A 23,914-nucleotide genomic window follows, 5' to 3' on the forward strand; every position below is an offset into this window, starting at 1 on the left:
ATCTGCATTGTCAATAAAAAATAAATAAATACTAGCATACACTCGACACACATAGAGTACTCCAGGAAGCTAAAGTGTTTTAAGCTAGGGGGGTTTGGAGGAACCTATGCTTAAGGTGCTGTTGATAAGTTTTGTGCGGTACAGCATTGTAAGATGTAAAATCAAAGTGAGGGGTGCACTGCTGTACCCTAAGCTGTAATAATGTCCAGGATTATAGATGGCAATATAAAGACAATAAATATGTTTAACCCCTTAAGGACACATGACATGTGTGACATGTCATGATTCCCTTTTATTCCAGAAGTTTGGTCCTTAAGGGGTTAAGTTGGCGTCTGTAAAGCAGAATTAAAATAAAGGACAATTCATTACTAGTATCAATGTTTTACTTTCTCCAGCTTTGGACATACAATCCTGCTTTGGATAAATCCCACTATAAAATAAAATACTACAATTAAGTTACTGGATTTTAAAGTAGGCGAGATTTAATTACTATGTTCCAAGAATCTTGAAAACTCTGCTGTAGGAGATAGCATTGCGTAATATTGTCTCTCACTGGTTCACTGTCGGTAATATTTACTTTATTAGAACTTTATGTACCTGCGGAATGCAATATAAACTTTAATATACTTTATAGTGTTTACAAAGGTGTGGTTCATTTGCAATATCCTGGCATCACATTTTATATTTGCTCAAAAAAATAATTTCAGCAAACTGGAACTGTCACCACTTATATTTTGTCTCTCTAAATATATAGACTTAAAAAAAACTTTGTTTTTCAAAGAATGCAATAATTTAAGAATAAATGAATTAAAGCTTTTACGTCTGCGATTCTCGACATTTCTTGCAAATGCTGTATAAAGATACACTTTCGTCCGTCAAAATATATAACAAATTTATGGATAAATGTCTTATCTTGGGCAGTTTAACCATAGATGACTGTAGCAACAGATATCTCAGCTGACTCTGTGGCACTTCTAGTATTGCTGGTGTTTTGGACACGACTAGATTACATAGAAACGAATCAACTGGCATTAGGAGTCGTTTCTAAGTCAATTGTCAGCACACAACAACTGTGGAGGATCTGGGCATTTCGTAATGGGTTACTGACAAAACTTAAACTGTTGGTGTTGGTGTGCCACGGGGATCGGCTGGCGAACTATTGGTCTATAGCAGTGGTAGGCAACCTTCGGCAATTCCGATGTTGTGGACTACATCTCCCATAATGCTGTTACATCTGGTTTATAAGAAAATATAACAGTTTATATTTTAGATGTGGTAAAAGTCTTCAATGATTTATTGTTCATTATTTACATATACATCATTTTTTTATTTAGATTATGTTTTTGTGTTCTTTGCTGAGCTTAATTTGGGCTAATACAGCCCAAAACCGTGATACACAAAGTCTGTAATGACCGTGGTTTGCTGCTGAACAGAGTGGGAATCTGTGGACACACGCTTTATATGTTTTGAGGCCTAGCATGGCAGGCGACCTGGAGGCTGGGGGAAGCAGCCGATCTCCCACCACAGGGTCCGTTTCAAACAGCAAATCTCTTTGTGCCCCACAACTGTTGGGGGATATCCCGGTCACAAGTCGGGAAACCTACTTACCTGCAACATATGACCCTCATGTAGAGCCGAAGCCCACATGGCGTTCCTAAGATGGCCGCCATGCCACAACCTCCACAGTCTGAGGGTTCAGATCTCCTGTGCTGGAGGAAGCTCTTTGAGGCTCACTTCGACCACATCTGCTGGGCGTTCTGGAGGCACATATACCACAGGCCTCCCTCCCATACCTCACCTATTGAACCGGAAAATACGGTTGAAGCAGCGGTTCACCAATCCTGCTCCAGGCTGACGCCTAAATATATTGAAGAACAGAAGGCGGAGGCGACAACCCTTATATTTTCACAGAAATTCTGCTAAACAGCCCTGATACCACTCTCCTGCAAGGCGCTACGGAGGGAGCCAAGTCTGCAAACGCAATTGGATCAATCGGAGGGTTCCCACTCAGCAAGGCCAGTGGCGTGCAAACGAACAAGCCTGGAAATCTGCTCCTGAGGCTGGACACAGCCGGTCCTATGGAGGCACAAAATAGGAAAGCACCATCGCTTGGAGCTGTAGGGATGCTCCCTCGAGATTAAATGAACTCTTGTGTTTCTGGGTTGCTGGCTCTCCACTCGTGGGCATCGACTGAACAAGCCTATGTCAATCCAACAGATTCTTCCCAGCTAGACATATTCTTTGGATTGTTTTCTGTTTTACATTTAGAAATGTGATAAGCTATGTTTATATAGATCAGAATATTATATCATACTTAAGCTCTGCATACCAAGCTACAGATCATGATCTGTCATCACTTGTTATTGTGTCATACTTGAGCATCTGCAGTGAGTAACCCTTCTCACAGGGACACCCAACTGAAGACCTGCCTCATCTAATGCAGTTTTCTATCCTGATGAATCTTTGTACTGGTGGTGGGGAGGTATATTGGTCCTGGCAAGGAACTGATCTCTCGACTCTACATGGGGCATAGGGTGACCTAATGTAGAAGCACCTTAACACACAGAGTGTGTATACCTAAGCTCCCACTCTGTACATTGTGCTCTAATTAGCCTCATGGCCTTCGCTTGCCATACCGTTTGGTTACCCCCAGTACTACTGTAGTCTTACTTTATGCTTTTTAATTCCAAGTTGCTACACCCCTATTTTTGTTTTATCTAAAGGCATGTTCCATAATCTTTATAACTATCGATCACCTGCATGTCTAACTAGCACTATATGCCTGTTTTGTGATGTGTCTGCTATTATTGTCATGGCATAGCAAGCTTTGTTGTTATCTCATGCACAGAAAAAATAAAGAAAATAACAAATGCTTAGCTGTTGCTGTTATTAATTTAATTAATTTATATGTCGTGATGTAATTATAATATGCTTATAGTTTTGCCTCTTGAAACCTTAGCTCCACTGCCGGCCGCCCTCTACTGGTAAGTGAAGGAATATCAGATTGTAGTTAAGGCCTTCGTATTGCGTGCTGTTATCTCTTTTCACGTATAGCATAAATTAACTGGTTTTCTGTAGTGTATTATTAGCATGCTTGACAAAATGAGAATTGTGCATTAATAAACAGCAAACAAAACCAGAGACCAAAAACCCGTGTTCATTTCCACTTCCCATCTTTCTTCATTTACTTTTAATATTTTCTGCAACTGTTCCATTTAATGTTTAATTCATGAAGTCAACGATCAACTTCACATGCGAGAGAGTTTAGCTGTGATGTTCAGGACACACAAACAAGGATATTTCATTAAAGGTGCAACCCTCACAATGAATATACCGGTATATATATTAACCCTTCTGCTACCCAAAAAAAAAAATCTCAAAGTAAAATGGAGCATTTATTTAAACATTTGCTGCATGTGGAGTAAAAAAAATACATAAATAAGATCTTAGATTGCTCTTAAATGATTTAAAAAAAATAAAAATAAATGATATATATATATATATGTGTTTAAAGTCCACAGGCCTGTATTTGTGGGAGTAGTTAGCGTTCCTATAAAACCCTACACCTCCCCTTCATACCTTTGCCATGGTGATCTGTTCACCCCACCCACCTCACCACTCTTGTTACGTAAACAATTCTTCCAACGGGCCCTCTTTGTTACAGGCCTACCCGTACGTCGCTTCCGGCACACCCACACCGACTTGCTCTAATCTCAAGGTATTTTACGGTCTCTATATTACCGACCCCAAATATATATATTTTATGTTATTATTTGTTTTTGTACTGAAGATAAATTGTTAGAGATTATTGTGTGCACATCCATGTCTTAAGGTTGTATTCGTTCTGGATCAAAATAAATACTATCAGATTTATATCACGCAGCAATTGGTATATAAAATACAATATAAATACTATGATTGTGGATACATGCAGACGCTAGTTTTTTTGAGAATTCAGATTCCCAATATCTCAGTAATCTCAATATTGCCATAATAGCAAGGTATCGGTACAATATCTGTGACAATGTATAACATTATCTAACACAGAATGACTGTCCTTCCTACGGATTGCACTATGGTGAGCATCCTGTCTTAGTAACAGCTTGCTGGGGTATATCATCCTGGTCTGTCTAAACACTACTTAAGTTAGCTGGGCAGCAGAATGAAGTATTTGGCCACCTAGTATTTCAGAAGCTACTCGTAACTAATTGAGTCCAGACTTTCCAATGCAGCTCAATGAGAAGTCTTTGAAAGGCAGGTGCTCTGGACATTGGCTGCCTCTTGAGTTTATCTCCACTGAGCTGAACAAACAAGGAAGGAACTGTAGCGGTACTTACCCTTTCCAGGGGCCGGCCGGGGTCCTGCTGCTTCACGAGCCGCGCGCTGCTCATCCGATGGCTGTAACAGAAAGGCGGGCAGTGACCGCGAGAAGCGGTCACGTGTCCCGCCTGAATCTAAGAGCGCGCCGCGGGTCTCGGGCACGATCTTAAAGGAACAGTGGGAGCCTAAATTGGAAAAGGTCTCCCATTGGCCCCTGTCATGCCACATTCCCCATACACTCACCTTTTGGGGGCGTGGATATGACAGGGGCCAATCACATTAATTTAGAAGGTACTTATACTCACCTTTTTCCCTTAGTCCTTGCCCTATCGTGGTTTCTGTTCCCTTTAGCGCTTGTTGTGTTCATTTGTGTTCCTTCGTACTTGACCGTGGCTTTGTTTCTGACTACGTTATCTCTTTATCCTTATCTGTTCTGTTTGCCGGCTTGCTGTTTACTGTGTACCAGCCCCCGGCTAGTCCTAGTTTACGCTGTCTCTTTGTGCCCTTGACCTCGGATCGCTCCTGACTCTGTACTCCTCTCATATACGTCGAGTCCGGCCATTCTAAGGTCCGGTAGATGTATCTCCCCTCTGTGTTGTCTTCTGTTGAATTGAATCCTGGGTGTTGGGGTATATTTTCATTACATTCCGATATGGCCATGGACCCCGCAGATTTAGCTCAGCAGATGGCTTCTCATGAGGCTAGATTTGTAGAGCAGGATCACCATATGGATCAGATAGCCCAGGCTCTACAGACGCTCTTATGTAGAACTATTCCAGCAACCACACCTAACCCTCCTACACCTCTTCTTCCTGAAGTATTTACTTTGCCTAATACTTCGGCCCATTTAACACCTCCTCCTAGGTATGGAGGGGACTCTAAGACATGCAGAGGTTTCATTAATCAAATAGAATTCCACTTTGAGATGTATCCACGTTCCTTTCCCACAGATAGGTCTAAAGTGGGGTTCCTTATGCACCAACTTACCGATAAAGCACTTGAGTGGGCAAATGGAGGCTAATGGACCTATGGTGCATGATTTCAATAGTTTCCTTACGGCTTTTCGTAGAACTTGTGACACAACTCAAAGGTCAAAAAATGCCGCCAGAGCATTAATGAGAATTAAGCAGGGTTCTAGGTCTGTGGCTGACTATGCCATTCAGTTTCGTACCCTTGCTTCACAGGTAGATTGGACCAACAATGGGTTAACTACTGCATTCATGGAAGGTTTATCTGACACTATATTGGATGAGGTAGCAGCTAGGGAGCTTCCTATTGCATTAGAGGACCTTATTGACTACCTCATTGATATAGATAATAGGATTCGTGACAGGATATATATTAAAAACAGGAATAGACGTTTGGTTACACCTATTAACCCCAGAGTTGATAAACTCTAAAGAGTGTTAAAGTATCTGAGGAGGAACCCATGCAATTAGGGGTTGCCAAACTCTCTGATACTGACAAATTACATAGGAGAAGGGATGGACTCTGCCTATACTGTGGTAGGAGAGACCATATGGTAAAAGAATGTCCCTTGCTTCCGGAAAACTCTCGCACCTAAGACCTTATAGGGGATTGGCCTTGGGTGTGATATCTAAGTCTCCTAAATTGCCTCCTAACCGTTTGCTTCTCCCAGTTTCTTTGCATATGGGAGAGAGTTGCATAGCTGAGCACATACAAGCCCTGGTTGACTCCGGGGCAGCTGAAAATTTCATAGACTCTGGTTTTGTTAAGAAAAACAACATTCCCATCAGAGAGAAGGAGATATCCTTGGCCATTGAGGCCATGGATGGTAGACCATTAAGTTCTCCAGTTGAAACTCATGAAACTGTACCGTTACACATATACAGGGGTTTTACACTGTGAAACCATTCGGTCCCAGGTCATCACCTCTCCCTCTTCACACCTCGTGTTAGGGTACCCATGGTTACGTGCTTACAATCCCATTTTCGACTGGGAGTCAGGGCAAATAAAATCATGGAGCGAAGCCTGCGAGTCTTGTACTATTGAAGTCACCCCTTTGAATTCTATTAATGTTCCTACCACTCCTCCTTTGTCTACTGTTATACCCCGTCAGTACTTATTTCTCAAGACTGTCTTCGATAAAAGGGAGGTTGACAAATTACCGCCTCACAGACCCTACGATTGTGGTATCGATTTATTGCCTGGCACTATACCTCCAAAGGGCAGTGTGTACCCTTTATCTGTTCAAGAAAACCGTGTAATGGAGGAGTATATTAAGGCATCACTAGAAAAGGGGTTTATTAGGAGATCCTCTTCTCCGGCTGGAGCGGGGTTCTTCTTTGTATCGAAGAAAGAAGGTGATTACAGAGGTCTAAATAAAATCACCATCAAAAATGCATACCCTATACCTTTAATCACGGAATTGTTTGACAGGCTCAAACATGCTACTGTATTCACTAAATTGGATCTTAGAGGTGCATACAATTTAATACGTATTAAGAAAGACCACGAATGGAAGACGGCATTCAACACTAGATCTGGCCATTACGAGTATACTGTTATGCCATTTGGTCTCTACAATGCCCCAGCAGTATTTCAAGAATTTATTAATGACGTCTTAAGAGACTTTATTCACACATTTGTAATTGTGTACTTGGATGACATATTAATATATTCTACAGATTTACACACTCATCACAGACATGTTACAACAGTTCTGAAGACCCTTCTTGCTAATGGTCTTTATTGTAAACTGGAAAAATGTCTATTCGACCAATCCGATGTCCAGTTTTTGGGGTATTTGATTTCCGCTAAAGGTTTTTGTATGGATCCCCAGAAGCTTTCTGCTGTCATAGAGTGGCCTCTACCACAAGGTTTGAAAGCCATTCAGCGTTTTCTTGGTTTCTCCAACTATTATAGACGCTTTATTAAAGGTTTTTCCTCTATTGTAGCGCCTATCACCCGTATGACAAAAAAGTGTGGTAATACTCGTGTCTGGTCTCCCGAGGCACTTCAGGCTTTTGAATTTCTTAAGACTACGTCCGCCTCTGCACCTATTTTACAGCATCCTGTCCCCTCATTGCCCTATATTCTTGAAGTTGATGCTTCCGATATCGGGGTAGGTGCTGTCTTATCCCAAAGAGAGGCGCCTGAAAAGCCATTGCATCCTTGTGGCTTCTTTTCCAAACAAATATCCAAAGCAGAAAGGAATTATGATGTGGGTAATCCCGAACTCCTGGCTATTATTTTAGCACTCAAAGAATGGAGACATTTGTTAGAAGGAACTAAGGATCCCATCCTCATATTTACGGATCACAAGAACCTATCCTACCTTAGTGAGGCTAAAAGACTGTCTTCTAGGCAGGCTAGGTGGTTACTGTTTTTGTCTCATTTCAATTATATTATCACCTATAGGTCAGGTGATCGCAACACTAAAGCAGACGCTCTGTCCAGATAGTTCGAAACTGCTGACAAACAGGAGATTGATGTTACTCCTGTCATTCCCCCAGACAGGATAATAGCTACTACTATTTTGTCTATTTCCTCGTCCCTCTTGCAGGCCATACAAGCAAAACAAAGCATGGCACCTAGCGAGAAGCCTACTGATAAACTATTCGTTGATGTTCCCTAGAGACGGGATATTCTGTCATTGTATCATGACACTAAGACTGCTGGACATCCTGGTATTTCCAAAACGGTGTGGGCTATTTTTGGTGGGATTCCTTACGCAAGGATGTCACCGAATTTATAGGTGCTTGTACTACTTGTGCCTGTATGAAATTTTCTCGTAGAGTTCCTTGTGGGCTGTTGCATCCGTTACCCGTTCCCGAGAGACCTTGGTCTAACCTGTCCATGGATTTTATTGTTGAATTACCCCCTTCGAATGGTAACACAGTTATCCTAATGATAGTAAATCGGTTTTCCATGATGGCTCACTTTGTGTCTCTTCGCAAGCTGCCCACGTCTAGGGAACTGGCACTTATCTTCGCTAGAGAGGTGTTTTGGTTGCATGGCATTCCCGTATCTATTGTGTCCGATAGTGGTAGCCAATTTATTTCCAGGTTCTGGAAAGCCTTTTGTTCGGAAATGGGTATTACTCTCTCATTTTCTTCCGCATCCCACCCCCAGTCTAATGGAGCTGCTGAACGTGCCAATCAATCTCTGGAGCAGTACCTTCGTTGTTTTGTATCCCACCATCAGAACAATTGGTCTGACCTTCTTCCTTGGGCTGAGTTTGCTCGGAATAACGCTACTCATGATTCTTCCGGCAAAAGTCCTTTTTACGTTGTCTATGGCCAGCATCCCGTTGTTCTTCCGGCTGCATCCTCCTCACAGGGCATGCCAGTTCTGGATGAGCATTTGGCTGGTTTGCGTGATACTTGGGAGCAGGTTCAGCGTTTTTTGGTGGATTCTGCTGCTCGCCAGAAGGTTCAGGCTGACAAGCGTCGCAGGGCAGCTCCTTCTTATGTCGTGGGGGTCAGGTTTTTACTTTCCACGCGAAATATTCACCTCCGGGTGCCTTCTATGAAGTTGGCTCCCCGCTTTATTGGTCTTTATCGTATTTTGCATAAGGTTAATCCTGTTTCGTATGCCTTGGGTCTTCCTAAGAACCTGCGTATTCCTAATGTCTTTCACACCTCATTGTTGAAGCCTTACGTACGCAACCGCTATACCCGGCATACTCCTCCTCCCCCTCCTGTCTCTGTGGAGGGTCATGAGGAGTTTGAAGTTGCTGCTGTTCTTGACTCTCATTTCCTTAGGCGTCGACTTCCGGATAGGGGTCAGTTGGATTTCCGCTGACGCTGTTCACGCTCCTCGCTTTGTATGTTCTTTCCATTCTCGTTTTTCCTGCCAGGCCTGGTCCTGTATAATCAGGGGTGTATAATCAGGGGCCGGCCGGGGTCCACTGTTCGAGCCGCGCGCGGTCCTGATGCTTCACGAGCCGCGCGCGGCTCATCCTACGGCTGTAACAGAAAGGCGAGCAGTGACCGCGAGAAGCGGGTCTCGGGCACGCTCTTAAAGGAACAGTGGGAGCCTAAATTGGAAAAGGTCTCCCATTGGCCCCTGTCATGCCACATTCCCCATACACTCACCTTTTGTGGGCGTGGATATGACAGGGGCCAATCAAATGAATTGCTACGGTATATATACTCACCTTTTTCCCTTAGTACCTTGCCCTATCATGGTTTCTGTTTCAGTTCCCTTTAGCGCTTGTTGTGTTCAGTTGTGTTCCTTCGTACTTGACCTTGGCTTTGTTTCTGACTACATTATCTCTTTATCCTTATCTGTTCTGTTTGCCGGCTTGCTGTTTACTGTGTACCAGACCCCGGCTAGTCCTAGTTTACACTGTCTCTTTGTGCCCTTGACTCTCGTGGATAATGAAGTGAATGGGCAGACTCTCCTGGATAATTGAGTGATTGGGCAGACTCCTCTGGATAATGAAGTGATTGGGCAAACTCTCATGTGTAACAAAGTGAATGGGCAGACTCTCGTGGATAACGAAGTATATGGGCAGACTCTACTGGATAACGTAGTGAATGGGCAGACTCTCCTGGAAAACAAAGTGAATGGGTAGACTGTCCTGGATAACGAAGTGATAGGGCAAACTCTTGTGGGTAACAACATGAATGGGAAGACTCTTGTGGGTAAAAAGTCAATGAGCAGACTCTCGTGGATAATGAAGTGAATGGGCAGACTCTACTGGATAACGAAGTGATAGGGCAAACTCTTGTGGGTAACAAAGTCAATGGGCAGACTCTCATGTGTAACAAAGTCAATGGGTAGACTCTCGTGGGTAACAAAGTCAATGGGTAGACTCTCATGGATAATGAAGTAAATGGGCAGACTCTCCTGGATAACGAAGTGATAGGGCAAACTCTTGTGGGTAACAACGTGAATGGGAAGACTCTCGTGGGTACAGAGCTGATTCTCCAGGTAAACAGTAAATTGACAGATAGCCTGGGTATGGAGTGAATTTTTATATCTGGTTATAGATGTTTGCATATCTGATTCTCAATGTAAATGGGCAGACACTCGATCAGGGTGTATAATCAGGGTGAATTAACAGATCAAAATCTCTCCCAAAAAATATATTCAGACTGTAATACCCTCTTGTATAGAGGTGACTAAATTAAGTAGACATAACATGTTGACCAAAAATAAAAGCACTCTTTATTTATATTTTCTAGATAATTGTTATATTTTTGTAGCATAAAAGATGAGGCTACATTATGCTAAAATTGCTACGTCTACCCCAGTCAGTGGATTATTTTTCCCTATTTATACACGACCACATTATGAATTTCAAGTCCCCCGGACACAGATTAACAATTATAGGTTAGATGGAGGGTCAATGAATGTTAGCTTCTGGCCTTTTCAAACTCAACTGTAAAATGCCTTAAATAACCAAATCGTCATTCAATCTGCCATTGGTACATTTACTAGATATAACACACGTCCCAACAGAAGCAGTCACTTCTTGTTTATAGTATAGTATCGCTGGGAGCTGACTGCGAGCCAAATGCCAGAACAGAAGGAAACATATAAACTCTGAAATGATGACATTAATAAGCAAATTACAATAGGACCAACAAATGTCATTTGTGTTAAATCAATAATGCTCTGTTTGTTTGTTTGTTTTTTGTGTTTTTTTTTTTTTATTCTCATCTTTCTTCTGAAAAAATAAATAAAATAAAAATTATCTTTCCAAACAGTTGGCAAAGTCTATTCTTGTTCTTTTTCCCGGACATAATTAAAAACATGTTGTGGCGTCTACTTAAGACATTAACTTTCCCAAGGCTGTCCTGTCCACTGCACTTATACAAAGACACTTGTATTGGCGTTGTGCCCTTAATTAATCATCTGAGATTTAATAGCCGCGTGGAAAAAAATGTCTTTGTTTTTATAAATGATTCATCACAGACCGATTTCGACAAACTGCAATCAGGTCTGTGAGTAACATCTCAGATCATGTTGAACACAGCGATAAGATAACACTTGTTTATTAGAAAAACGGCATTATTCAAAAATATTTCACTGCACAGATTGCAGAAAAAATTCTAAAAAAAGATGCCATCACAGAGCCACTTTATAAATAAACAATTCTTTTTATATAGTATAGGGGCCTGAGGAGCTCTGCATGGTCTATGTCTACAGCAGAGCCAGGATGATAGGATAAAGAGGTGTGATAGTTTGTAGCTTAGTATAAAAGTGCGGACAATAATAAGCTCAGTAGACTTGGAGATTCATTTTGTGCTGAACTGCAGTTTTTAGTCGAATTTGGGCCGATCAGGTGATTAGTTGAACTCCCGAACCCCGAGCTAAGAAGTACCAAATCATGGACCATGTAACGCCAAAAAAAAAGGATGATTGATGGTTATGGGACAGTTAGGGGACAGTCACTAGAGGCTGATTTTATTAACAGATCACGTGAGAAGTTGACCAATAGAGAAGGAACAGCAAAACAAACCAATTATTTATTACATATTTAATATATATATATATATTACTGCTCTTGTTGTCCCCTTCTCACTTGATCTGTGAATAAAATCAACCTTCAGTGACTGTCCCCTAACTGTCCCCGACCCATCAATCATCGTTTTTACCATCAATCATTGCTTTATCATGGTATTATTTGGAATAGGAAGAAAATAACCTCAAAGAGCGTCAAAGTAACGTGTTTCTGGTCAAATAAAATGAATAGTATTGGTAATACCTCTTCAAATGTAACTACAGAATATTCCAATATAGAGTTCCAATGAGAGTGCTTCTTGCTTAACCTATACATTTTTCAAATAATTGACCTAGAGTTCCAACATTTTGTTAAATTCAATCATGGTGCCCATTGTCCATCCCTCTTCACAGATAACATTTAAAGCTGAATTTACTCACCTTAATTCCAGCACCTAGACTTCTCAGCTGCAGCCACTCTGCCGTTGAAGACACCGGCATAACGTTTTCGGCAGCTTTATTCAATCCAATGCTTCTCATAGAGATTCATTGGTGGATGAGATAGGCAAACTATTTGCATCATTTGATTGCAGGGCCGAGTTTGACTTGTTATGGAGGACAAAGCTCCTCTAGTGGCTTTCAATGTGACATCCACTAGGGAGTTTAACCCTTCACTATAAATATTGTTGTTTATGCAAAATGGCAATGTTTTACATTGGAGGGTTAAACATACAGGGCCACTGCACCCATGCCACTTCATTGGGATGAAGTGGTCTGGGTGACCTCAGTGTACCTCTAGGATAAGTCCCTAAACATCTGAATGGCATCTCAATTCGACCCCACCATAAGCCCTAAAACCCTTGCTATTTAAATGATGACTCTCTACAAACCCTCCCTTCATACTAGTCTATTGTCTTACTCCCCGATGTCCATGTATGTCACCCCATGACCTTCCATTGATTTGTCTTTTTTTTCCTAGGAAGGATGCTTGCTTGTTTGGATGAGAGATGCTCTGCGTTTTGGAATAATATGAATTATATGGGACAGATGATGCACATGGGACTGGTGATCTACTTTCTATCTGATTCTGCTGATCTCCTGACATTGCTCTAATCTCATTTTAGGGCTGCTATGGAACCTATCCAGCACGGACTCTTTTCATGCTATGATGTTAGATGCGTATCACATTCCGACTAATTTATTTTACGTTTGATACACACATCCCTTTATTTCTGAGGTTATAGTATAGGTTAGTTCTGTTGGTTTTTATTACTTAGTTCAAATTCAGGGCCTGGCGCTTCCTATAGGCAAATTAGGCAGCCGCTTAGGGCGCTGCTTAAGGGGGGCGCTGGCTCTGGCTTTATGATAGTTTGTGCAGTGGCCGCCCCTCTATCAAGTTAGATTAATTTGAGCATGCCAGCCATGAGCGGCCATGTTACCAGGCAGGGGCGGACTGACCGGTCGGGCACTTCGGACATGGTCCAAGGGCCCGGCCGGGAGGGGGGCCCGCCCGCCCCTTTAAATGCTGCAGCCGCCTGAGCGCTCTCTTAAGAGCCTCAGGCGGCTGCAGCTTCTCACCTCACCTCCCCTGTAGCGTGGCCGAGCTGCTCTCCGGTCCGCGGTGCCGGCCGGAGTGATAGGAAGGTGCACACTCAGTGTGCACCTTCCTATCACTCCGGCCGGGCACCGCAGACCGGAGAGCAGCTCGGCCACGCTACAGGGGAGGGGGTGGGTAAGAACAGAGAGGGGGGGGATGAACAGAGAGGGAGGGGGGAATGAACAGAGGGGGGGAATGAACAGAGAGGGGGGATGAACAGAGGGGGGGAATGAACAGAGAGGGTGGGGGGGGAATGAACAGAGAGGGGGGGAATGAACAGAAAGGGGAGGGGGAATAAACGGGGGGGAATGAACAGAGAGGGGGGTAAGAAGAAAGAGGGAGGGGTAAGAAGAAAGAGGGGGGTAAGAAGAAAGAGGGAGGGGGTAAGAAGAGAAAGGGAGGGGGGTAAGAAGAGAAAGGGAGGGGGAGAAGAGAAAGGGAGGGGGGTAAGAAGAGAAAGGGAGGGGGGTAAGAAGAGAAAGGGAGGGGGGTAAGAAGAGAAAGGGAGGGGTAAGAAGAGAAAGGGGGGGTAAGAAGAGGGGGGAGGGGGGTAAGAAGAGGGGGGAGGGGAGTAAGAAGAGGGAGGAGCAAGAAGAGGTGGGAGTAAGAAGAGGGGGAGGGGGGTAAGAAGAGGGGGAGTAAGAAGGGGTAAGAAGAGGGGAAGGGGGAGTAAGAAGAGGGCGAAGGGGGTGTAAAAAGAGGAAGGGGGAGTAAGAAGAGGGAGGAGGGGGGTAAGAAGAGGGGGGAGGGGGTAAGAAGAGGGGGGAGGGGAGTAAGAAGAGGGAGGAGTAAGAAGAGGTGGGAGTAAGAAGAGGGGGAGGGGGGAGTAAGAAGAGGGGGAGAGTAAGAAGGGGGGTAAGAAGAGAGTGAGGGGGGAGTAAGAAGGGGGGTAAGAAGAGGGGTAGGGGGGGAGTAAATGGAGGGCAATTGTCCCCTCCCCTGTCCGCAGGCACCGTTCGGGCAGCCGGCAGGGGAGGGAGGAAGAGAGGACCCGGGAGCTCAGCCTGCAGCTCCTCTGGGTCCTTCTTGCGCGAGCACAGATCGTTGCCGCGGTTACCACGGCAACATTATGGCTCTTGCGAGAGTAAACTCTAGCCCTGGAGCTACGGGCTAGAGTTCACTCTCAACACTGTGACCACCAGGGATTCCTGGTGGTCGCAGTGGTGAGAGTGAACTCTAGCCCCATAAACACACTGCCCCCACACACCATACACATCCACACACTGCCCCCCATACACCCACACACACCATACACATTTACACACATTGCCTCACACACACACACATACACTGCCCACCCATACACACACAGCCCCCCATACTAACATTGCCACACACATACACAGCCCCCTCATACACACATTGCCCCACACACCCTACACATTCACACACTACACCCCCTCACACACACTGAACCTTTCACACACACACTGCACCCCTTACACATTGCACCACTCCTCCTATACCCTACTACAGCCTCATATCCCAGCAGACCCCAGGTAAGTTGTCAAACTGTTCTTAAACGGTTTAACTACTTACTCTGAAAGGGGGGTCCGGCCCTGCTGGCACCATAATGACTACACAGAGCAGTAGTGGTTATTGTGCATGGATTATTTCTTTAAATAATCTACAAGTGCCCCAGTAGCCAGCAAGCCCACAGGCCGGCCAGCCAGCCAGCCAGCCCACAGGCCAGCCAGCCAGCCCACAGGCCGGCCAGCCAGCCCACAGGCCACCAGTTAGGCTTACAGCCAGCAAGCCCACAGCCTGCCAACCGCAGCCAGCAAGCCACAGCCAGCAAGCCAACAGCCTGCCAGCCACAGCCAGCAAGCCAACAGCCTGCCAGCCGCAGCCAGCAAGCCCACAGCCTGCCGGCAGTAGCCAGCAAGCCCACAGCCTGCCAGCAAGCCCACAGCCTGCCAGCCGCAGCCAGTAAGCCCACAGCCTTCCAGCAAGCCCACAAACTGCCAGCCAGCAACAGTAATTAAGGTAAGAGGAGCTAACTTGGCCTAGGTATCAGCGAGCTATGTTGTGTTGCTATATTGTGAATAGGAACCAGAGTGTTGGAGAGACCCCCCTCCAGGCCCCATTAGACTCCATTGTAGTCTCTAATGGGACCTGGAGGAAATTCTTTCTAACACACTCTCTAAAGGACACTGAGATAGCCTCTGCTAGAATGCTCCCCCCCTCCATGGCCCATTAGCCCTCAATTGTAGTCTCTACTGGGGCCTCGAAGGGATTATTGCACTTTTGTTCCTTGTGTCTAAAGATTGTGTAGGGTGTGGCTGGAGGCGGTGCATGGAGGCGGGACAAGGGTGGCGCTTGCTGCGGAGTATGGGTGGGGCCTGTAAGGGGGCCCTTGATTTATTTTGCCCGGGGGCCCTGAGGGTTCTCAGTCCGCCCCTGTTACCAGATGCTTGGAATTACTCACATTGTTGCTCACTAGTGCCCGGTAGAATACCTGTCCGGTGGCATACACATCAGCCAGGACCCCCCTCCCAGACATCCATTGCGGGTCGGTGGTGGCCACAGCGCAAGGGCGCTTCAATTTCTTGCTCCCACCCCTTCCCCTGTATGTGGGGAGAAGTGGGCGGGAGCATAACAGGAAATATGCTAAAGAAGGACGTGATAGGCTGCCATGCACATGCAACACACAGCAATGAAGGCAAGATGTGTGTCAGAGAATGTGTGTTAGTCTGATTCAGTCAGTATGTTTATGGATGTCGGTCCGTATGGGTCAGTGTGTGTCTGTATGGGTCATTGTGTGATGTTTGTGTATGTCAGTCCGTATGGGTCAGTGTGTGATGTTTGTGTATGTCAGTCCGTATGGGTCAGTGTGTGTCTGTATGGGTCATTGTGTGTCTGTATGGGTCAGTGTGTGTCTGTATGGGTCAGTGTGTGATGTTTGTGTATGTCAGTCCGTATGGGTCAGTGTGTGATGTTTGTGTATGTCAGTCCGTATGGGTCAGTGTGTGTCTGTATGGGTCATTGTGTGTCTGTATGGGTCAGTGTGTGTCTGTATGGGTCAGTGTGTGTCTGTATGGGTCAGTGTGTGTCTGTATGGGTCATTGTGTGTCTGTATGGGTCAGTGTGTGTCTGTATGGGTCAGTGTGTGATGTTTGTGTATGTCAGTCCGTATGGGCCAGTGTGTGTCTGTATGGGTCATTGTGTGTGTGTGTGTCTGTATGGGTCATTGTGTGTCTGTATGGGTCAGTGTGTGTGTGTGTGTGTCTGTATGGGTCATTGTGGCTGTATGGGAATATTGAAATCTGCTGGTACAAAGAAATATTTATCACAAAATAATTTTAATACGGAAATTAATTTACAAATTTTAGTATTAAGATGTTTATGTATTCGGTGTGTCCTTGATTAACTTGCCCATTTTGCTCTAAACCACCATCCCATTGCCTAATCTGGGCCTAATTCTATTTTGGAACCATAACTCATATATTCATTTTGCACCAAACCCTCACTATTTAATCGCATTTGACCTTTGTTTTACCCTGTGTGCCAGATGGCTGTGTTGTGGTACCAAGAAAGCTAACATATGGAATGTCCACACGCGTGTCAGGCAAATTTCTAACAAATATGCCGTGTGAATGGTGACAATTCCCAAATAGAACCTAAGGATTTTCACCCTCTGCGTGGCAGTTGGGGGGATGGTAAAAAAATCTATAACAATGCTGTGGTTTAGTCTCTGAGTTAAATGTTCTAGGGGAAAGAGATAGACTACGTGGACCATTTAGTTTATCGCCTGTCATCTAGTCTATGTTTCTATGAAATCAGATCAATATTAATTACATAGCTTGCCGGTTTAGGATACGGGCGCATTAGATACAATGTTTAACTTAGAGTATGTTATCCACAGTCAAATTATACTGACAAAACAGACACTATAAATATTCACAAATATATCTAGACTGATAGAAAGATAGACAGACAGACAGACAGACAGACAGATAGATAGATAGATAGATAGCTAGATACTGTATAGATAGATAGATAGATAGATAGATAGATAGATAGATATATAGATAGATAGATAGATAGATAGATTGATACATGATAGATTGATAGATTGATACATGATAGATAGATAGATAGATAGAAAATAGATAGATAATGTATAGATAGATAGACAGACAGACAGACACATAGATAGATAGATAGATAGATAGATAGATAGATAGATAAAGGAAAGATAGATAGATAGATAGATATATAGATACTGGATAGATAGATAGATAGAGAGATAAGGTATAGATAGATATAGATTGATAGAGAGATAGATAGATAGAGAGATAGATAGATAGACATATAGATAGATAGATACTGTATAGATAGATAGATAGATAGATAGATAAAGGAAAGATAGATACATAGATAGATAGATAGATAGATAGATAGATAGATAGATAGATAAAGGATAGATAGATAGACAGATAGATAGATAGATAGATAGATAGATAGATAGATAGATAGATAGATAGATAGATAGATAGATACTGTATAGACAGATAGATAGATAGATAGATAGATAGATAGATAGATAGATAGATAGATAGATAGATAGATAGATAGATAGATAGATAGATACTGTATAGACAGATAGATAGATAGATAGATAGATAGATACTGTATAGATAGATAGATAGATAAAGGATAGATAGATAGATAGATAGATAGATAGGATAAAGCAGCAAAACGATATGCTGAATCTTTAATAAAGCAATTCATCTGAATTGAATTACAATTGAAGAGATTGTTGGGAACTTTAGAAAATGTTCTGTAAATGTGTACAGGATGAAAGGCATGTGAATACCATTGATAAAGCCAGTGGCGGCTCTAGACTTTGTGAGGCCTTAGGCGAAACTCAAACATGAGGCCCCCACTAACATCTAAAGTTAAAAATAGGGTTTGCATTGTGTGTATAAGGTGCTGTTGCAGAGGGTGGTAGGGTGGCTGTGGCAAAGGGTGGTAGCGTGGCTGTGGCAGAAGGGTGGCTGTGGCAGAAGGGTGGCTGTGGCAGAGGGTGGCTGGGGCAGAGGGTTGCTGGGGCAGAGGGTGGCTGGGGCAGAGGGTTGCTGGGGCAGAGGGTGGCTGGGGCAGAGGGTGGCTGGGGCAGAGGGTGGCTGGGGCAGAGGGTTGCTGGGGCAGAGGGTTGCTGGGGCAGAGGGTTGCTGGGGCAGAGGGTGGCTGGGGCAGAGGGTGGCTGGGGCAGAGGGTTGCTGGGGCAGAGGGTTGCTGGGGCAGAGGGTGGCTGGGGCAGAGGGTGGCTGGGGAAGAGGGTGGTAGGAGGACAGTGACAGGGTAGTGGGGTGGTAGGAGGGCAGAGGGTGGTAGGGTGGCTGGGGCAAAGGGTGGTAGGGTTTCTGGGGCAGAGGGTGGTAGGGTGGCTGGGGCGGTAGGGTGGCTGGGGCGAGGGTGGTAGCGTGGCTGGGGCAGAGGGTGGTAGCGTGGCTGGGGCAGAGGGTGGTAGCGTGGCTGGGGCAGAGGGTGGTAGGGGGACAGTGACAGGGTAGTGGGGTGGTAGGAGGGCAGAGGGTGGTAGGGTTTCTGGGGCAGAGGGTGGTAGGGTAGCTGGGGCAGTAGGGTGGCTGGGGCAGTAGGGTGGCTGGGGCAGGAGGGTGGTAGGGTGGCTGGGGCAGGAGGGTGGTAGGGTGGCTGGGGCAGAGGCTGGTAGGGTTTCTGGGGCAGAGGGTGGTAGGAGGACAGTGAGAGGGTAGTGGGGTGGTAGGAGGGCAGAGGGTGGTAGGGGCAGAGGGTGGTAGGGTTGCTGGGGCAGAGGGTGGTAGGGTTGCTGGGGCAGAGGGTGGTAGCGTGGCTGGGGCAGAGGGTGGTAGCGTGGCTGGGGCAGAGGGTGGTAGGGGGACAGTGACAGGGTAGTGGGGTGGTAGGGTTTCTGGGGCAGAGGGTGGTAGGGTTTCTGGGGCAGAGGGTGGTAGGGTTTCTGGGGCAGAGGGTGGTAGGGTGGCTGGGGCAGAGGGTGGTAGGGTGGCTGGGGCAGAGGGTGGTAGGGTGGCTGGGGCAGAGGGTGGTAGGGGGACAGTGACAGGGTAGTGGGGTGGTAGGAGGGCAGAGGGTGGTAGGGTTTCTGGGGCAGAGGGTGGTAGGGTTTCTGGGGCGGTAGGGTGGCTGGGGCAGAGGGTGGTAGCGTGGCTGGGGCAGAGGGTGGTAGGGGGACAGTAACAGGGTAGTGGGGTGGTAGGAGGGCAGAGGGTGGTAGGGTTTCTGGGGCAGAGGGTGGTAGGGTGGCTGGGGTAGTAGGGTGGCTGGGGCAGGAGGGTGGTAGGGTGGCTGGGGCAGAGGGTGGCTGGGGCAGAGGCGGGGTGGCTGTGGCAGAGGTGGTGGGGTGGGTGGGGCAGAGGGTGGTGGGGTTGCTGTGGGTGGTGGGGTGGCTGGGGCAGAGGGTGGTGGGGTGGCTGTGGGTGGTGGGGTGGCTGGGGCAGAGGGTGGTGGGGTGGCTGGGGCAGAGGGTGGTGGGGTGGCTGGGGCAGAGGGTGGTGGGGTGGCTGTGGCTGGTGGGGTGGCTGGGGCAGATGGTGGTGGGGTGGCTGGGGCAGATGGTGGTGGGGTGGCTGTGGGTGGTGGGGTGGCTGGGGCAGAGGGTGGTGGGGTGGCTGTGGGTGGTGGGGTGGCTGGGGCAGAGGGTGGTGGGGTGGCTGTGGGTGGTGGGGTGGCTGGGGCAGAGGGTGGTGGGGTGGCTGTGGGTGGTGGGGTGGCTGGGGCAGAGGTGGGGTGGCTGTGGGTGGCTGGGGCACAGGTGGTGGGGTGGGTGGTGGGGTGGCTGGGGCAGAGGGTGGCTGTGGGTGGTGGGGTGGCTGGGGCACAGGTGGTGGGGTGGCTGGGGCAGAGGATGGTGGGGTGGCTGGGGCAGAGGATGGTGGGGTGGCTGGGGCAGAGGGTACCTTATGTTTCCCTGGTGGTCCAGTGGGCGGCCAGGCTGTTTCCCTGGTGGTCCGGTGGGCTCCCTTTACAGTCTGCAGCTCCGCCAGGTGCAGAGCTGCAGACCACGTGGTGAGTTTAGTCTCGCGATCTCAGTCAGTCAGAGCGTTGCCGTGGTAACCCGCGGCAACGCTCTGATTGGCTGAGATCGCAAGACCCACTCAGTCTGCAGCTCTGCACTCGGCGGAGCTGCAGACAGGCTGGCTCTCTCCCAGGCAGGCATAGGAGGGGCCTCGCACCCGGCGGCATTAAGGGCAAGCCGCCGGGCCCCCTCCTGTGTCGGGTCCTCGGTCTCTGACCGAGGACCCGACCTGTCACATTGCCCTAAGGTGATTTAGGCGGCCGCGAGGCCCCCATCAGCGCGAGGCCTTAGGCGGCCGCCTAAATCGCCTAATTAGAGAGCCGCCTCTGGATAAAGCATTATCCTTTAGAAATATTAGATGTTTTACTTTCTTTTATGGAAATGTATCGTTAAAGAAAATGTAGAATTTGTGCTACTTTATTTTCTAGTAAAAACTGATTGCATTCCGGGTATAATTGAGATAGATTCTCTTCTAAAGCAATGTGGCATCGTTAGAACTCCGAAGACACAGCTGGGTATTAGATATTTCGAGAGACGATATGAATAGCCTTCTTTCAAATGATATAATTTGTTGGTGCTGATTTGTAATTTTAAATAAAGCAATCAACATATCAGAATGCAAATCGTACACATATGCCGAAAGGCCTGATATTTCTCGATAAAAAAAAATATGATTAAACATTAGAAAGTTAAAACTTACAGGCATGGGATTGGAAATATAAATAAAATCAAAATGTTAATGTTGATAAGCCTTTTAAATGATGTTTATTTAAAAGATAAAAAACTTACCGTAACATTTAAAGAGGCAGACAAAGATCACCCGTTTAATATCTGAACCTGTGCCATTTATTAAGAGGATAATATTACATGAACCAATATTAAAAGATATGATCGGCCTATCCTAGCCACAGAAAAACAGGATTCACCTTCCAGAAGTCACTAAATTCTCCACAATATTTAAATTCCACAAAATAACTCTCTGTATCTATTTCTCGTGAAACTCCACCTGGTAAACCTGTTACTGTTTATCTGCGTATTGTTAGATCTCCCGGGATTTACTTGATCACAATTCAATTCTCAATATATTCTACTTTGAAAAACACTTCATTATTTATTTATTTTTGTTGTTGTTGAATTGCCACACGCCTGAATAATTAAGCTGAATATCAATTATCTGTTTCACCATGTTTAAGGGCTAACCATATTATTTAGATCAGGGGTAGGCAACGTTCGGTCCTCTAGATGTCGTGGACTACACCTCCCTTGATCTAGAAGTACGAGGATCAAGTCCAAGATAATAAATACATTATTAGTGTTTTATAACAAAAAAATAGAGAAAAGTAAAATGTACTCAATGTTCAGAGAATTCATTCTACGTTAATTCCAGAAGTAAATTGAATTTTATAAGAAATCTTAAGATTATGGATGCTCTTTGAAGAATGGAAAAAAATGTTAGTGGTTGTTTTTAATAATTAAAAAAAAAAGAGAAATGATTCCTCATCTCAGAATCTTTATAGAAAGTGCTGCAATATGAGAATAAAAATCTATGGCTGAAGGCTAAATGGAAAATATTTGAAGTTTCACAATAACAAAATCTCCCAAATATATAAGCAAATGTTTTACGTGTTTTTTTTTTTGAATGGAGAAATAAGTCTACAGAACCTGAAAACATTGATTGATCCACCGTGAAGAATTGTCTAGACGTGTCTGACATCCTGCTTAGGTAACATTTGAACGTCATAATTCACTTTGTTTCTCTTTGGCACAAACGTGACCAAAATAGTTTTGAGAGATACACCTGAAAATAAATGGTCGGCAAGTGAATTTTCTTTTTTTTTCTTTTCTACTGAGATATCATATAAAACTCTTAGTCATTAGACAGCAAAAACATTACTCCTGGTGAACTGTGGTTGACCCTTACATTGAGAACAATGTGCTGTTCGTTTTCTTCAAATCCAGTGTCAGAACAAGGTAATCCTTTAAATGGGAATGATAAATGATGCCCAGCTGTAATATTTTCTAAGCCAAAGGGGATTTTGTATTTTCTCGTTTACTCACAGGTTTGTAGGCTGTAGGACACGTCAAGAGAAGTCACAGACCACATTCAGGATCATTATCTCTCGAACCAATATTAATATGTGTATACGGCATGGTTTCATTCCAACAACAACCTGAAAAAGGAGATGGACAACTGATTTGTTTTGTTAAACGTTGCAAGAAAAAACGATTTCGGAAAGGTAGATCATCAAGGGGCAAAGATTGATGTAACATAAGGAAGATTGAAACTTCTTCGACTCAGACTGACGTATGAAGGCAAAAGCATTGAGAACGAATAGAGCTGCTGATGTGGGTGCCACCAGTCAGTTTTGGTCAGGATACGTTTATATCGACTGGGGAGATAATGTTATTGGATGCGGCCATCAATTCTCTTATTCTGCATGCTGCAGCCTCCAAAGCTGTGAATAAATGAGAAAAAGTGTGAAATGCCAACTATTGTCAGGTCTTGGAATTAAGACAATTTTGGGGTACAGACAGGGTCGGCCAAACACATTGTGCTGCCTGGATCCAAGGATGAAATGCTGCCCCCCTCCCCGCACCAAAACCACGCCACCATCTATTATGTAATGCAGTGTGCGTAATGAATGCAATGTCGGTTTGTGTTTGTATTGTATGCATTGTGTGTATAGTGAATGCAGTGTACGTGTGTCATGGATGTAGTGTGTATTGTATGCATTGTGGGTGCAGGCTGTGGGGTGCAGACTGTGGGGGATCATGGTGTGAGAGTGCAGGCTGTGGGGGGGTGCGTGGTGTAAAGAACATGGTGTGGGGGGCGGCTCTGAGGGACATGGTGTGGGGTAGGGTGTTGGGGTGCAGGGTGAGGTGCAGACCATGTGGTTTGAGTTCTCGTAAGCTCTGGTCAGAGCATTGCTCTGGGAGCTCGCAAGGCCTCCATCACATAGTATGCCGCTCTGCACCCAGCGGAGCTGCAGACAGGAGGCTCTCAGTCACGGCAGACTGAGCAGAGGGGCCGGACCTGGCGGGCCCCCTCCTGGTGTCGGTCCCTTGGTCATAGACCGAGGACCAGACAGGTCAGTCTGCCTCAAGAGATCCGCCTTTGCTGCATATATATAGAGAGCAGCAGAGGCGGCTCAGGCTCCTAACGGCTGGAGTGGCAAAATGCCTCCCCTGTTAAAGTGCCGCCTGGAGCCAATGGATGGGCCAGCCCTGGGTACAGACGTCAGATATCACCAGATTTTATTATGAATGGGTGCATTCACATTATGCCAGTACTGATACAGATTAGTAAGAAATACTTCCATTGGAATGTTTTACATTAAAGGGGCACGCTACTCCTGAAATATAAAAAAAAACATTATTTAGTAGATGTACCCCAATTAAAACATACATGCATTTAATTCTGCATTTTTTTTCATTCGGTTTATATCTAAAAACAGTTTGTAAAAGCTACAGATCTCCTGTCTGCAGCCTTTGCAATCCCTCCCCTTCTAACCCCGCCCAGACTTTCTGTGACTGTCCAATCACAGACTCCCCAATGC

This window comes from Pelobates fuscus, chromosome 6 (genome assembly GCF_036172605.1).
Source record: "Pelobates fuscus isolate aPelFus1 chromosome 6, aPelFus1.pri, whole genome shotgun sequence".
Classification (NCBI taxonomy): Eukaryota; Metazoa; Chordata; class Amphibia; order Anura; family Pelobatidae; genus Pelobates; species Pelobates fuscus.